The sequence below is a fragment of the Bos indicus genome, chromosome 19 (genome assembly GCF_029378745.1).
Source record: "Bos indicus isolate NIAB-ARS_2022 breed Sahiwal x Tharparkar chromosome 19, NIAB-ARS_B.indTharparkar_mat_pri_1.0, whole genome shotgun sequence".
Classification (NCBI taxonomy): domain Eukaryota; kingdom Metazoa; phylum Chordata; class Mammalia; order Artiodactyla; family Bovidae; genus Bos; species Bos indicus.
This window is the reverse complement of record NC_091778.1, coordinates 52,371,718-52,384,823: the sequence shown is the minus strand read 5'-3', so window position 1 is coordinate 52,384,823 and position 13,106 is coordinate 52,371,718. Positions and strand designations below refer to the sequence as shown.

The following is a 13,106-nucleotide window of genomic DNA, read 5'->3' as shown; positions in this document are numbered from 1 at the left end:
GTGTAAACACCACCAGTGACCTTTTGCTGTTCCAGGACAGGTGGAAGCTACCCTGGGGCCCCTGCTGCCCAGTTGAGAAAGAACAGATGTGCCCCAAGGCGGTTCAGACATCAGTGCCTCTGACCCTGTGCCATGAAGCAAGGAGACTTATGGAGCATTTCAAGCAGATAAAAAAATAAGTCATGGTTATGGTTGCATAGCTCTGTAACCCGAAAATTACTGAATTACAACAGAGCTGTTACTTAAACAACAAACCACCCACATGCCCACCCACCCGAGCCTCAGCAGTGAGTTTTCACCAGGCCTGTGTTCTCCAAGCCCTACAGACCCTTTCCTACCACTGGATTATTTGGAAGCAAATCCCAGATGTCCTGTCATTTATAGATAAATACTTAACAAGCCTCTGAAAACGGTCTTTTAAAAGTTCTAACATAACTGCAATAATAATTCATTGTACATAAAATGGCCCATGTTACCATCATCAAATTTCCTGGGTTACCACGTGCATGTCATTAAGTAGTTCGTTCTGTTTGAATCAAGTCCAGCTGAGATCTACTCACATCTCTATGGCGCATGTCCCCTCCTCGTCCTCTCCGCGAGATAAGCTGGGTCCTGCATCCAGTTGCTTCTCCCGTCCAATTTGGCCCCTTTGTGAATTTCCTAAAACTGGCAGAGAGACCTGGATTAGAGTCACATTTTTGGGTGACGGTGCTGGGTGTAGAGTGCAGTTTCTGCTGCAGTGTTTGAACATGAAGCAGCCATGGGTCTGGAAGAACACGTGGCTGTGGGCCAGACTTCCTGAGCCCCAGGCAGGCAGGCAGGCATGGAGCACCCAGAGCCTCACAGAAAGCCCAGTCTGGTGCCCTGGCACCCAGGCTGGAGTCCCACTGAGGTGGTTGGAACCCAGAGCCCAGGAAGTAAAGCAGGAGGGGCGGGTGCACATGACTCTGGTCACGGAGCAGGCTGCCACTTCTCTCAGACCCCTGGCAAGTTGAAAACAGCAAATCAGAAATGTTGGCCACACAGGGCCACATTCTCTGCCCTTAAAGCTGCTTTGATTTGAAGCATTGGGATCCTCTTTACTTGCCTGCAAGAGTGCCCAGGCAGTCTGGGAAGATGGCATTTCACCAGCCTCCTCCCAGCCCAGCCAGCTTACATGGCGCTTCCTGGACCAGTGTCAGGGGACGAAGGGCCCCATGTGGTTTGGGGAGGGTACTGCAGGGCGGGGTGCAAAGGGTAGTGAAGGGTTGCAGTGTTTACTGGTGGGCCGCGGGGGAGGGCTTCAGGCACAGTACCTGCCCTCCTGCCCTGCAGGGGCCCAGCTTCCTGGATGGGGGCAAGAGGGGGAAAACGGGGCAGGCAGGGGAAAGCAGGAAAATCGGGGCAAGTCAGGGCTGAGGAGGCCCTTCCCCACGGAGTTCTCCACCTGTGTTGGCTCAGAACCAGCCTGAGAAGGCGAGCAAAATAGAGGAGCAGCCCCACCTGTGGGTCACCTGATTCCGGGTAAGGAAGTGATGGATTTCACGCTGGCAGGGAGGCAAGCTCAGCATTTCATGATTCAATCTCCACCTTTCTTCCTTAAAGACAATAGTTCACAACAAGTTACACAACAGGAGTCCATTGTCAAGAAGTTTGAGCAAGGGTGCCAAGACCAAGCAGCAGGGAAAGACGCCTTTTCAACAACGACATCCACACGAAGAGTGAGCGTGGGAGCGTGCCTCCCACACACAGGCAGACGTTCCTCAAAACGGACCACAGAGCTGGAGCTATAAAATGTGTAGATATGAACGAAGACCACGCAAAATGAGAACAAGCGGAGCTGTGTGCTCGGTCGGCTTGCTCTAGCGGGAGGCAGCCCCCTCACTTGCATGCTGGCCGAACCTCAAAGACAGGCAGAGGAGGGGGTGGCTTCATCACGAGACGGGGGCTCAGGTGCACCCCAAGTGGGAGCTGTGGGCTTGGGGAAGCTGTAGGGGGCCGACTGGAGGTGCTGCAACCCCTGTGGTTCGTTAGGGGAGCGTACTTGGCTTTCTCTGGTTGGTGCTGAGTTGGAAGTGGAGGCAGAAATTAGGGAAGCTGGCAGTTATTGGCCAAGTTTGGGCCTATTGCTACAGGGGCTTAGAAACACTTGGCCACGAAAAAACTTGCACAGGAATCTTCAGAGCAGCATTTTACTCATTACAACGAAAAGGTGGAAACAACCCAAGTGGCCATCACCTGATGAGCAGATAAGTCAAATGTGGTCTATTTGTATAATGCAATACTATTTGGCCGTAAAAGGGAGTGAAACACTGCCCTGCTACAACAGAGATGAAACCTGAAAACACGCTGAGTGGAAGAAGTCAGTCGCTAAAGACAACGTATTATGTGATTCTGGCTACAGTCCATGGGGTCACAAAGAGTCAGATGCCACTGAGCGAATATCACTTTCACTTTTTCATCTGTATGAAGGGTTTAGAACAGGCCGATCCAGAGACAGGAGGTATTGGGTTGGCAAAAAAGTTCATTCAGGTTTTCCTGCATGATCTTATGGGAAAACCAGAATGAACTTCCTGGCCAACCCAATAGATGAGTGGTTGCTAGGAGCTGGGGTGGGGTGGGGTGGGGAAATTAGGAGTGACTACAGATGGAGACAGATTTCTTTCTGGAGTTATGGAAATGTTTCAGATGTAGGAATATAGGATGATTGCACAATTCTATGAATAATACTAAAATTCATTGACTTGTACACTTTATCTTTTAAAATATTTATTTAGCTGCACTGGGTCTTAATTCTGGCACGTGGGATCTAGTTCCCTGAACAGAGATCGAACCTGCACACCCCTGCATTGGGAGCACGGAGTCTTAGCCACTGACCACCAAGGAAGTCCCCTGAATTGTACACTTTTAATGGAGGGATTGTATGGTATGTGGTGACTAAAATTTTCTCTCCTTGACTAAACTCTAGCCAGGCTTGTCTCAAAGCCTGCTTCTGCATCACGCCTAGAAAGACTCGGTTTCTGACAGCTCAAACTGCATCCCTGGGGCAACCCCAGCCCCATTTAGAGCGCCCACCTGAGGCTGGACATCTCGGGCCTCTGTGAGAACCCAGAGGCTCATTCCGGACAAGTGCTGTTAAGGAACCAGATGGGGTCTCCCAGCCTCCTGCCTGCTTTATAACTGTCTGCTGCCTGACTCCACTGCCTGAGCTCTCAGCTGTCCCGATTCCCATATTCTCACTTTAAAATGCCAGTCACCTCCGCACAAGTTGAAATTGAGTTCAGTTCATGCTGGAATTGCCCCACTGGGAGTATAGTGCTGATTAGAACCTGTCCTTTGCACTTCGGCGTCTGGCTGTGTTGATCTCTGTGGTCTCTGGACTGTGTCTCAGTGAGGCTCTCTAGTGCTCCATCCAGCAGGCTCCATCCCTAGGTCAGGAAGATCCCCTGGAGGAGGGCATACATGGAAATGCCAGTCTTCCAGTATTCTTGCCTGAAGAATCCCATGGACAGAGGAGCCTGATGGGCTACAGTCCATGGGGTCGCAAAGAGTCAGACAACTGAAGTGACTTAGCATGCACGCACACAAGGAACATATTAAATGAGGAATGCCGTGTGGTGCCCATAGAGGCAGCAGCAGAGAGCCTCACTGATGTGATGGACGCTGGGGACTCGGGACAGGAGGGCATCTTTGTGATGTACACACTCCTAAGTACCTATCCTGCTCCAGCCCTGTTGATCCAGCCCTTGGTGGAATTCTGGATCCTGGAACGAGGCTGCTGGCATTGGGGGCAGCTGAAGATGAGGTGCAAATCTTGCAATCAGCCCAAAGGAGCACAGAGGGCCGGACGGGGCAGGTAGGAGTGGTGGCCTGGGAAGGGAGCTGACCTCCACCAGCTGACCCAGGGACAAGGCTGGGCTGTCCACGTCTCCCCTGCCTCACTCCCTTGTTACTGAAACTGGTCATTCTGCGTGTTTATAAATAGTTGTTTCAAGTAACCCATGCACCACAATACAAATTCGCACACCCAGCAGGGTTTCCAGGGGATGGATTACTTCCTTCCCGCCAACCCCGGGCCCTGACCCCTTCCCAGAAGAACAACCACGGCCACTAGGTCTTGGGTATTTTCCCCAGTTTGCTTGAATTTAACAGAAAAAAAAAAAAAGAAAAACAGAAGTGAGGGGGAGGAAATGCCAGTCTTCAGAAAGTATTTATTTTCCACCAGAGATACTAGTTCCCCAAAGAGGATAGGAACACCAGAAAGTGGAGTCAAGCGGTTTTGCTCCCTTCCTACTCCCCTCCTTGTGACACCACCCACTCCCCACCTCCTAATTGCTGACAAGCTGGAGGCACCGGAAGGCACCCAACACAGCACCCAGGGGCCCAGTACCACCTTTGGGAGGCCAGTCTGAGCTCGGCTCCCACAGCTGCCCTCCCATCCCCAGGGGTCAGGCAGCAGCCTGGCTGGACCACCCAACCTGGGAGGTGGAGGGGGGCGGCGTGTGTACAGCTTGGCCTCATGGCCACATTGCCGTCCTACTGGTGCTACAAGCCGGGACTCTGTCCTGAGAGCTCAGACCCATGCTCTGTGGCCAGCAGGACCCCTTCTCAGCTGAAGGGAGTGGGACCTGCCCTCTCCTTACCCGCACCTGTGACCTGCACCTCTTACCCTCTCCCATCTTCCCCGCACCTGTGACCCTCGAGGACGCCTATCCTGTTGGGTCCCCTCCTCACAGCCACACTGTAAGGGGAAGAAGAACCTTGTATTCTATGACAAGTTAATCGCTAAAGGAATGTGGCCTATAAGCTCAAATTATATGCATTGGTCCAGCTCTGGGAACTCCACCTCCCAGGTAATGAGCATTAAGCTAAAGTACCTTTGCTTAGCTCACAAGAAATATCCTGACCAGGCCCACCTGAAATGACAGCAGGGAGAAAGAAATGAACACACCCCCTCCAGAGGCTGATGGGAACCGGGAAATGTTTGACTTTAACTCCCTTCCCATTTAATATAAAAGAAACCTGAATTCTAACTCAGGCAAGATGGTTCTTTGTGGGGAGGGGTGAATGAGCCTACCATCTTGGCGATTTGCTGGCTTTCCAAATAAAGTCATATTCCTTGCCCCAACAATTTGTCTCTTGATTATTGGCCTGTCAGGAGGCCAGTAGTACGAGCTTAGACTTGGTAACAACACGATAGTTTTACATCATCGAAGTCTAAACACTCAAGGCTGTGTCTTGTATATTGTCGTACAGAGGGTGTGCCTCCGTTCTGTTTGTAAAAGCTGAGCCCTGGTCTTGATTCTGCTCCAGGACACCCAGGTCCCCTCACCCTCCCTGGGGGCCTGGAGGGCCATCCAGTGTCCAGGACCGAGAGGGGCTGTCCTGGCCTCCTGGAGGAGGCTGTTGAAGGCCCTGCCCTCTCCCTGGCCTCTCTAGCAATCTTCTTGCTTGTCTGGACTGCCAGGGTTTCTTTTGTGGGTGGTCTTTCCCAGAAAGGCTGGGTAGGGTTGGAGGTCTGGGGTCTGCTCATCACTCTGGAGCCTGAACTACAGCTTAACTTCTGTAAGCTTCCAGATGCCATCTCCCCTGTAAACGCTGACCTGATTCCCCACCCTCTCTGGGTGACAGCCTCGTTTTGGGTTGAAGCCTAAATAGTTCTTTGGCCCTGAACGTCAGAAACAACCAGGATCTATTTGTCTCAGGGTCAGCTTGGCAAAGTTCCCGGAGCCAGGCGTGCCCTTGGTCTGTAATATCGGCTTCCCCACATCCCTGCTTGGCTTCTGCTGTGCCTTTAAGAACATTCTGCCTCAGCTTAGGGTCACCTCTGACCTCTTCTCTGCTCTGTCCGGTGCTTTTAGTCTGTGACCTGCTGCCACACCCCATGCCCTCCAGCCCTTTGTTCCCTCTGCCACCCCTCCTCCCCCATGGTTGTGTCCCCTCCTCTTTGAGAGCAGATGGTTAATTGGAGTGATTCCTCTAATTTTCTCTGATGCCTTTTGCCCCACTGGGTTAACTCTCCCCAGATTGGGTGTTCGGTGTGCCCCACCCAGGCTGCAGACTTTCTTCTTTCCTTTCTTTTTCTGCACCACCCTCACCTTTCTTTCTTGTTTCCGGCACCCTGTTTGAAGGTCAGTCTGTCCCTTGTCTGGACCCTGCCTTATTTCTGGGCCCCCTGCTCTGATATAGTTCAGTCCCTGGGCTCCTGGGTGGCTGACGTCCCTCCATCCTGGCCCAGGGCCTCCCAGGGGACCTGCCACAAGACAGTGGAGCCAAGGGCAGAGCTACCTGGCTGCCCAGTCCCAGGCTGGTGCCCAGGGTGGGGCGATCCTGGGCAGCCTCGTGAAGCAGGGCTGTGGCCATGGACTCCCCCGCCCCAGAGGCTCAGGGCCTGCGACCAGACACCGACTGCCAGGAACAGAGGCCTCCTTGCCTTCCATGAATCAGTTCCTGCCGGCCAAGGTGTTCCAGCTGCTAGCCCTCGGCCTGCAGTGACACAGCCAAGACCGGGCTCCCATGAAGGACCCAAGGGAGGCCAGTAGCTGACCACGGGGCCTCCCAGTGGCCTCCGTGTGGCTTGGGCCTCTCACAGCACAGCTACTGGGTTCCAGAAGGACCTTCCCAAGAGCCAATGTTCCAGAAGGCCACTTGAGAGGTCTTAACAGTGTCACTGTCATGTAATTCGTCCTAACGTGATGAACCGTGCACAATCGCAGCGCACAATTTTAGAAGTTTGTGCAGACAACAACCTTGAAACTGCCACCCCAGGCCAGATTGCAAACATTGCCCCCAAATCCTCCTCTGGCCCCTCTTTGCCCTCCCCATCCTCAAACAATCACTGACAGGTTGTAGATGTCTAGAGATTCATTTCATGGATTTCTTATGGACTTCTATATTCTATACTCTCATATAATGAAAACACATAACATGCTCTCTTTTTGTCAGATTTCCTTGCTCAGCATAAGAACTCTGAGATTCATATAAGTTGCTCAGGACATTTCACACCAGGGACCATGCCACTGCATGGATGAAGAGACCTCAATGTGCTTGTCCACTCACCCACTGATGGACAGTAGGGCTGTCTCCAGTTTTGGGATATTACAAATAAAGCAGCTATGAAAATTTTTGCAGTGTTTGTATGGACACATATGTACTTTCATTCCTCTTGGTAAAAATCACTAAGAAAGTGACAGTTTTCCACAGGGTTGTACCATTTTCACCACCAGTAGTAAAGGAATTTCAACTCCCTCCAGCGCTTGGTAGAGTCAGATTATTTTTTTAGCCCTTTTCATATTATGCAGTGGGATCTCATTGTAGTTCTAAATTGCATTTTCCTAATGACTAAATATGTAGACCATCTTTCATGGGCTTACTTATTTGTCATCTATGTATTTTCTTTGGTAAGGTGTCTTTTTCAACCACTTTGACCAATTTTTTTTTAATAATTAAATTGCTTTCTCATTATTGAGTTTTTAAAAACATAACCTCACCAAGCAATTTCAGTTTTCTTTGTGGGAAGATTTTAATTTTATTTTATTTAAGTCTCCACTACCCCCTCCCTTTTTTTTAGCCTCTTGGCATGGAGAATATTAGTTCCCTGATCAGGGATCATACCCTCTCACCTCAGAAGTGAAAGCACAGAATCCTAACCACTGGACTGCTAAGGAATTCCCAAGGGAAGATTTTAAACTAACAGTTCCATTTTTAAAAGAGACATAGGGCTATTCAGGTTATCTTCTTATTTGGTGAGTTTGGCAATTTGTTTCTCAAGGCATTTGTCAAAGGTATTGACATAGAGTTGTTCATTATATTTCCTTAATATTCTTTTAATCACTAGAGTGATTACTAATCATTCATGTTTTCTAAGTTATGTATTTAAGGCTATAAAGTTTTCCCTCTGAGACTGAATTGGGCTCTATTGCACAAGCTTTATACCAATAGTGTTCTCTCATATTATACGAAATTTTTCATCTGCTCTTTTACTCAAAAGTTAGTTATCTGAAGACTCTCATTTTTAAAAATAAGACAAATCCATAATTATAGCTAGAGACATCACCACCCCTCTCTCAGTAGTTGATAGAAATCTAGAAAGTCAGTTGGGATGTTAAAGGCTTCAGTATTATCAGCCAACAGAATCTAACTGGCATTTATCGGACTTTCCACCCACAAGAGCAAGGCACAACATGCAGTTCTAATTGCCGTGTGATCATGGTCACAGCAGCCACCAGGAACCACCTGAATGTACCTTCTGCTGAAATGCCCGGGGAACATATTCCACAGTAGCCAGAAAACAAGCATCAATAGATTTAAAGGACTGAAATCATAGAAGTTGTGTCTCTGATCATGGTGGAATCAAACTAGAAGTCTTCAACAGAAAGATAACAAGAAAATCCAAACACTTGGAAAAAACACATGTCAAAATCATCAGCAGGTCAAAAGAGGACATCTCAAGGGAAGCTACGGAATAAGCTGAACTGAATAAAAATGAAAATACAACATACAAAAATGTGAAAAATGTCTGGTCAGCAACAAACACGGGGTTTAGAGGGAACTCATAGCATTAAATGCTTATATGAGAAAAGACTATATAAGAATAGATCTTTCAAATGAAAAAAAAAATGTAAGCCTCCACCTTGCTAAGTCGCTTCAGTCGTGTCCGACTCTGTGCGACCCCATAGACAGCAGCCCACCAGGCTCCGCCGTCCCTGGGATTCTCCAGGCAAGAACACTGGAGTGGGTTGCCATTTCCTTGTCCAATGCACGAAAGTGAAAAGTGAAAGCGAAGTCGCTCAGTCATGTCCGACTCTTAGCAACCCCATGGACTGCAGCCCACCAGGCTCCTCCATCCATGGGATTTTCCAGGCAAGAGCACTGGAGTGGGGTGCCATTGCCTTCTTATGAACTAGAAAAAGAAGAGCAAAAATAAATCGAAAGTAAAAAGAAGGAAATTCTAAAGGCAGAAACCAATTAAGTTGTAAATAGACAAAAAATAGAAAAAATCAATGAAACAGAATGTATTTCTTTGAAAAGATTAATCAAAATGGCAAACTCATAGCAAGACTGATAAAGGGGGACATCACTGCAGACCTTGCAGACACGAAAAGGGAGGCAAGGGAATATTACAAACAACCGCAAAGCATAATGTGATGATTGAGATGAACTGGAACAAGTCCTGGAAAAAGTACAAACCACCACAACCTATCCAGTTTAGAATGGACCGTGGGAATAGCCCCATAACTATTATGGACAGTGACTCCATAATCTCCCAAAGGTTTGGGTCTCCCAAAGGAAGACCCAAACAGCCCAGGTGGTTTCATGGAGAATTCTACCAAACATTTAAAGAAAAAATTTACACAATCTCATCCATAAAACAAGAGGAGGAGATACTTCTCAATTTATTTCGTGAAGTTAGTATTGTCCAGATACCATAACCAAACAAAGACAATACAAAATAAGAAAACGGGAGACACACTTCTCTTATGATAGATGCAAAAACCTACAGCTAACATTATATACTTAATAGTGAAAGATTGAATACTTTCCCTGTAAATTAGAATGAGGCAAGGCTGTCCACTCTCACCATCCTTATGCAGTGTAGGATTGGATGGAGTTTCTAGCCAGTGGACGAAGGCAAGAAAATATAAGGCATTCATACATGAGAAGGAAGAAATAAAACTGCCCCTATTTCAGATCATATGACTCTCAATGTAGAAAATCCCAAGAAAACTACCAAAAAAAAAAAAAAAAACCCTCCTAGAATTAAATTTTCTTTTTGTGTAAAAAGAGAGTTTGGATTTTTGTAAAGAATGCCATATTCCTAGAAACTAAAACATGCATTCTCCTAAATAACAGCTTCTAAAGAGATAATCACAATGGAACCTGAAAATTTTTGAATTGCCCAACAATGGAAATATGACACGTAGTAAGTCGCAACACTGAATGGAAGCATATAGCCTTAAAAGCATTTATCACAAAACTGAAAGGGTTAAAAAAAAGTATCTAAATATTCAATTTAAGCAATTACAAAAGAGCAGAGTAAATCCCAGGGAGCAGAAGCAAGTACCAAAGGTAAGAACAGAAAGGAAAGAAATGGAAATTGACTAACAAAAACTTAGAACTGGTACTTTAGGGGACTTTCTGCGGCCCAGTGGTTAAGACTCAGTGCTCCCAATGTAGGGAGTGCAAGTTCGATCCTTGGTTGGGGAACAAAGATCCCACTGGTCATGCAACATGGCCAAAAGTAAATGAATAAATTAATTTAAAAAACTGGTACTTTAAAAAGACGTGTCATGTCATCACACCACTAACATGTCCAACAAGAACAATGAGAAAAGACATGAATCTGCAATGAAAGAGAAAAACATATAAAAGAAATATTAGATATTGAAATTATTAGCGAATCCTACAAACAACTTGATACCAGTACATTTAAAAGGGAAAAAGAAAGGGGTAACATTCTAGGAAAACACAGAGAGACTGAAATACTGGGACCATGACTACTAGCAGGCTTCCCAGGTGGGGCAGTGGTAAAGAATCCGCCTGCCAATGAAGAGGAGGCAAGAGACGCAGGTTCAATCCCTGGGTGGGGAAGATCCCCAGAGGAACAAATGGCAACCAACCCACTCTCGTATTCTTGCCTGGGAAATTCCATGGACAGAGGAGCCTGGAAGGCCACAGTCTAGAGGGTCACAAGGAGTCAGACACGACTGAGAATGCACACACACACACACACACACACAGCCACTAGATATGCCAACAGAACTCAGCCAGCCCCAAACGGCCAGGACTTGGCCAATACCGGCCAGCTTCCCTAATTTCTGCCTCCACTTCCGGCTCAGGACCAACCAGAGAAAGTCAAGCACGCTGCTGTAACCAACCAGATGGGTTGCAGCACCTCCAGTCGGCTGCCCACAGCTTCCCCAAGCCCATAGCCCCCTCTTGGAGTGCACCTGAGCTCCCCTTTCACGATGGAGCTGCCCCCTCCTCTGTCTGCCTTGAATCTCTCCAGCATGCAAGTGAGGGGGCTACTTCCCTATCAGAGCAAGGTGAGCACATAGCCTCTCTTGTTCTGATTTACATGGTCTTTGGTTACTGCCACAATGTTTGACCAAAACTCACACACAAGCACACCAGATATGGCTGATTTCACAGGTGAATTTTTACTGTGATCGTGGAGCAGAAAACTCCCTATCTTAACAATTTTAGAGACTTCCTGGCTGTCCAGTGGTTAAGACTCTCAACTTTGAGGGGGATTGAAGAGAGAGAATGGGTTTGACCTCAGATCGGGGAGGACCCCTCATGCTACATGGCACAGCCAAAAATAAGTTTAAAAAAAAATCAGGGAAGGCTAGCATGATCTCAACTCCAAAACGAAAGTTAAAAGACCAATCTAATTCCTGATGGTGAATGCAGAAAACCCAAAGAAACTTTTAATAAATTGAAGTCAACTATATAACAAAAAATGTTAGACCTCTGACCATGTTGGGTTTACAGTGGGTTTTCAATGTCAGGAAACTGATGTATGTACTTCCCATTACAGGTTAAAGGAAAACAAAATCCACGATCATCTTAACAGATGCAGAAGGAGGACTTGAAACAATTGAAAACTCATTTGTGATTTTTTAAAAATCGTCTAGCAACCTAGGAGTAGAAGAACAACTTGTTGATCTGATAAAGGGCATTGCCATAAAAAGATACAGTAAAATTAAAGACCACAAATTATGGGAGGAAAGACAGACATTTGATCATACAACAATTTTTGGAATTATGCATGACAAAACATTCTATAAAGAAATACATACAAACATGCACAAACAGATCAGAGAAAACATTTGCAAAGTATATGGTAAAAAGTTCCTAATATACTAATTGCTCTTACAAATCACTAAGAAAAAAATCCACCTGATAGAAAATGGGCTAAGATTGCAAAACTTTTCTGGGCCGTAGACCCTGCACTGGGCTTCCCCCATGGCTCAGCAGTAAAGAATCTGCTTACAATTCAAGAGACACAGGTTCGATCCCTGAGTTGGGAAGAGCCCCTGGAGGAGGGCACAGCAGTCCACTCAAGTATTCTTGCCTGGAGAATCCCCATGGACAGAGGAGCTTGGTGGGCTCCATAAGGTCACAAAGAGTTGGACACGACTGAAGTGACTGAGCACACACACATGCAGACCCTGCGTTAATCAGGAATCGTTTGATTACGTAGTACAGAAACCCAGTTCAAACGGATTTCTGCATGGGGGAATGTATTGACTCACCTGGACATAAGGCATGACTTAATCCGGATGTGTCATCCATCTCTCTTCCTGTTTCAGTCTGACTTTCCTCCACATGGCTTCATTCCTGGGCAGTCTCTTCTGAAATCCTGGCCACATTGTGCCAGCTCACCGTCTCCATGGAGAAAACGAGAGCAGACCTGGGTGGCTTCTCATTGCCCCCACCTGAGCCATTTGCCTCTGTGAACCAACTTCAGCTGCCAAGGACAGACTGGCTGGCCAATATGGGTTTCTAACCTCCCCTAGACTAAGAGTGGGGAGAGAGACCCCAAAAGGAAACCAAAATACTCTTACCAGAAAAGAGCCGAGGGCTGCAGAAAGTTATGCAGGCAAAAGGGAGCTCAGCCCATCCCAATCCTATTTAGAAATTAAAACAGGTCTGGATGGCCTTTTGCTCAAAGAATTTCTTCTTCTACCGAATAATTGGAAACATCTATTGTGTGCTTTTCTTTTCCATGAAAAAAAAAAAATTGTATTAGGTTTTGTAATCCAGTACCACAATCTATTATGTACTTTAAAACATAGAGTACTTGCCCTTCTGGTGCCTCCAGACGTGGATTCTAATTAACTAATTGCATAAACGCCATGGAAGCAAAGTAGGAAAGGACTTCTGGGAGCCTGCCTGTGTTTCTGGGAGGAATTCTGGGAGGACAGAAGAAAAGCAGGAGGGAGGCAGGAGAGCTCCATGTGGAGAACCTGGTGCTTGCCAAACCCCTGCAGTGGGCGGGAGCCTGGGGGCTGAGTCCAGGATGGAAGCCAGCGGGTGGAGGGTGGAGGGCAGAAGGTGGGCCAGCAGGGCCTGGGCTATGAGGTCAGACACTGTCAGAGGGCCTTGATCAAGGCTGTGACTGG

General features: G+C 47.2%; 1 long non-coding RNA gene across 1 annotated transcript; it reads right to left on the bottom strand.

Moving 5' to 3' along the window:
* Positions 1–415: 415 nt before the first annotated feature.
* LOC139177612 (uncharacterized) lies at positions 416–13,069 on the bottom strand. The gene is made up of 4 exons (XR_011562128.1): positions 12,549–13,069; positions 12,237–12,369; positions 1,483–1,577; positions 416–666 (listed from the first exon to the last, which is right to left on the bottom strand). It is a non-coding gene; the product is annotated as an uncharacterized lncRNA (long non-coding RNA).
* Positions 13,070–13,106: the final 37 nt, after the last annotated feature.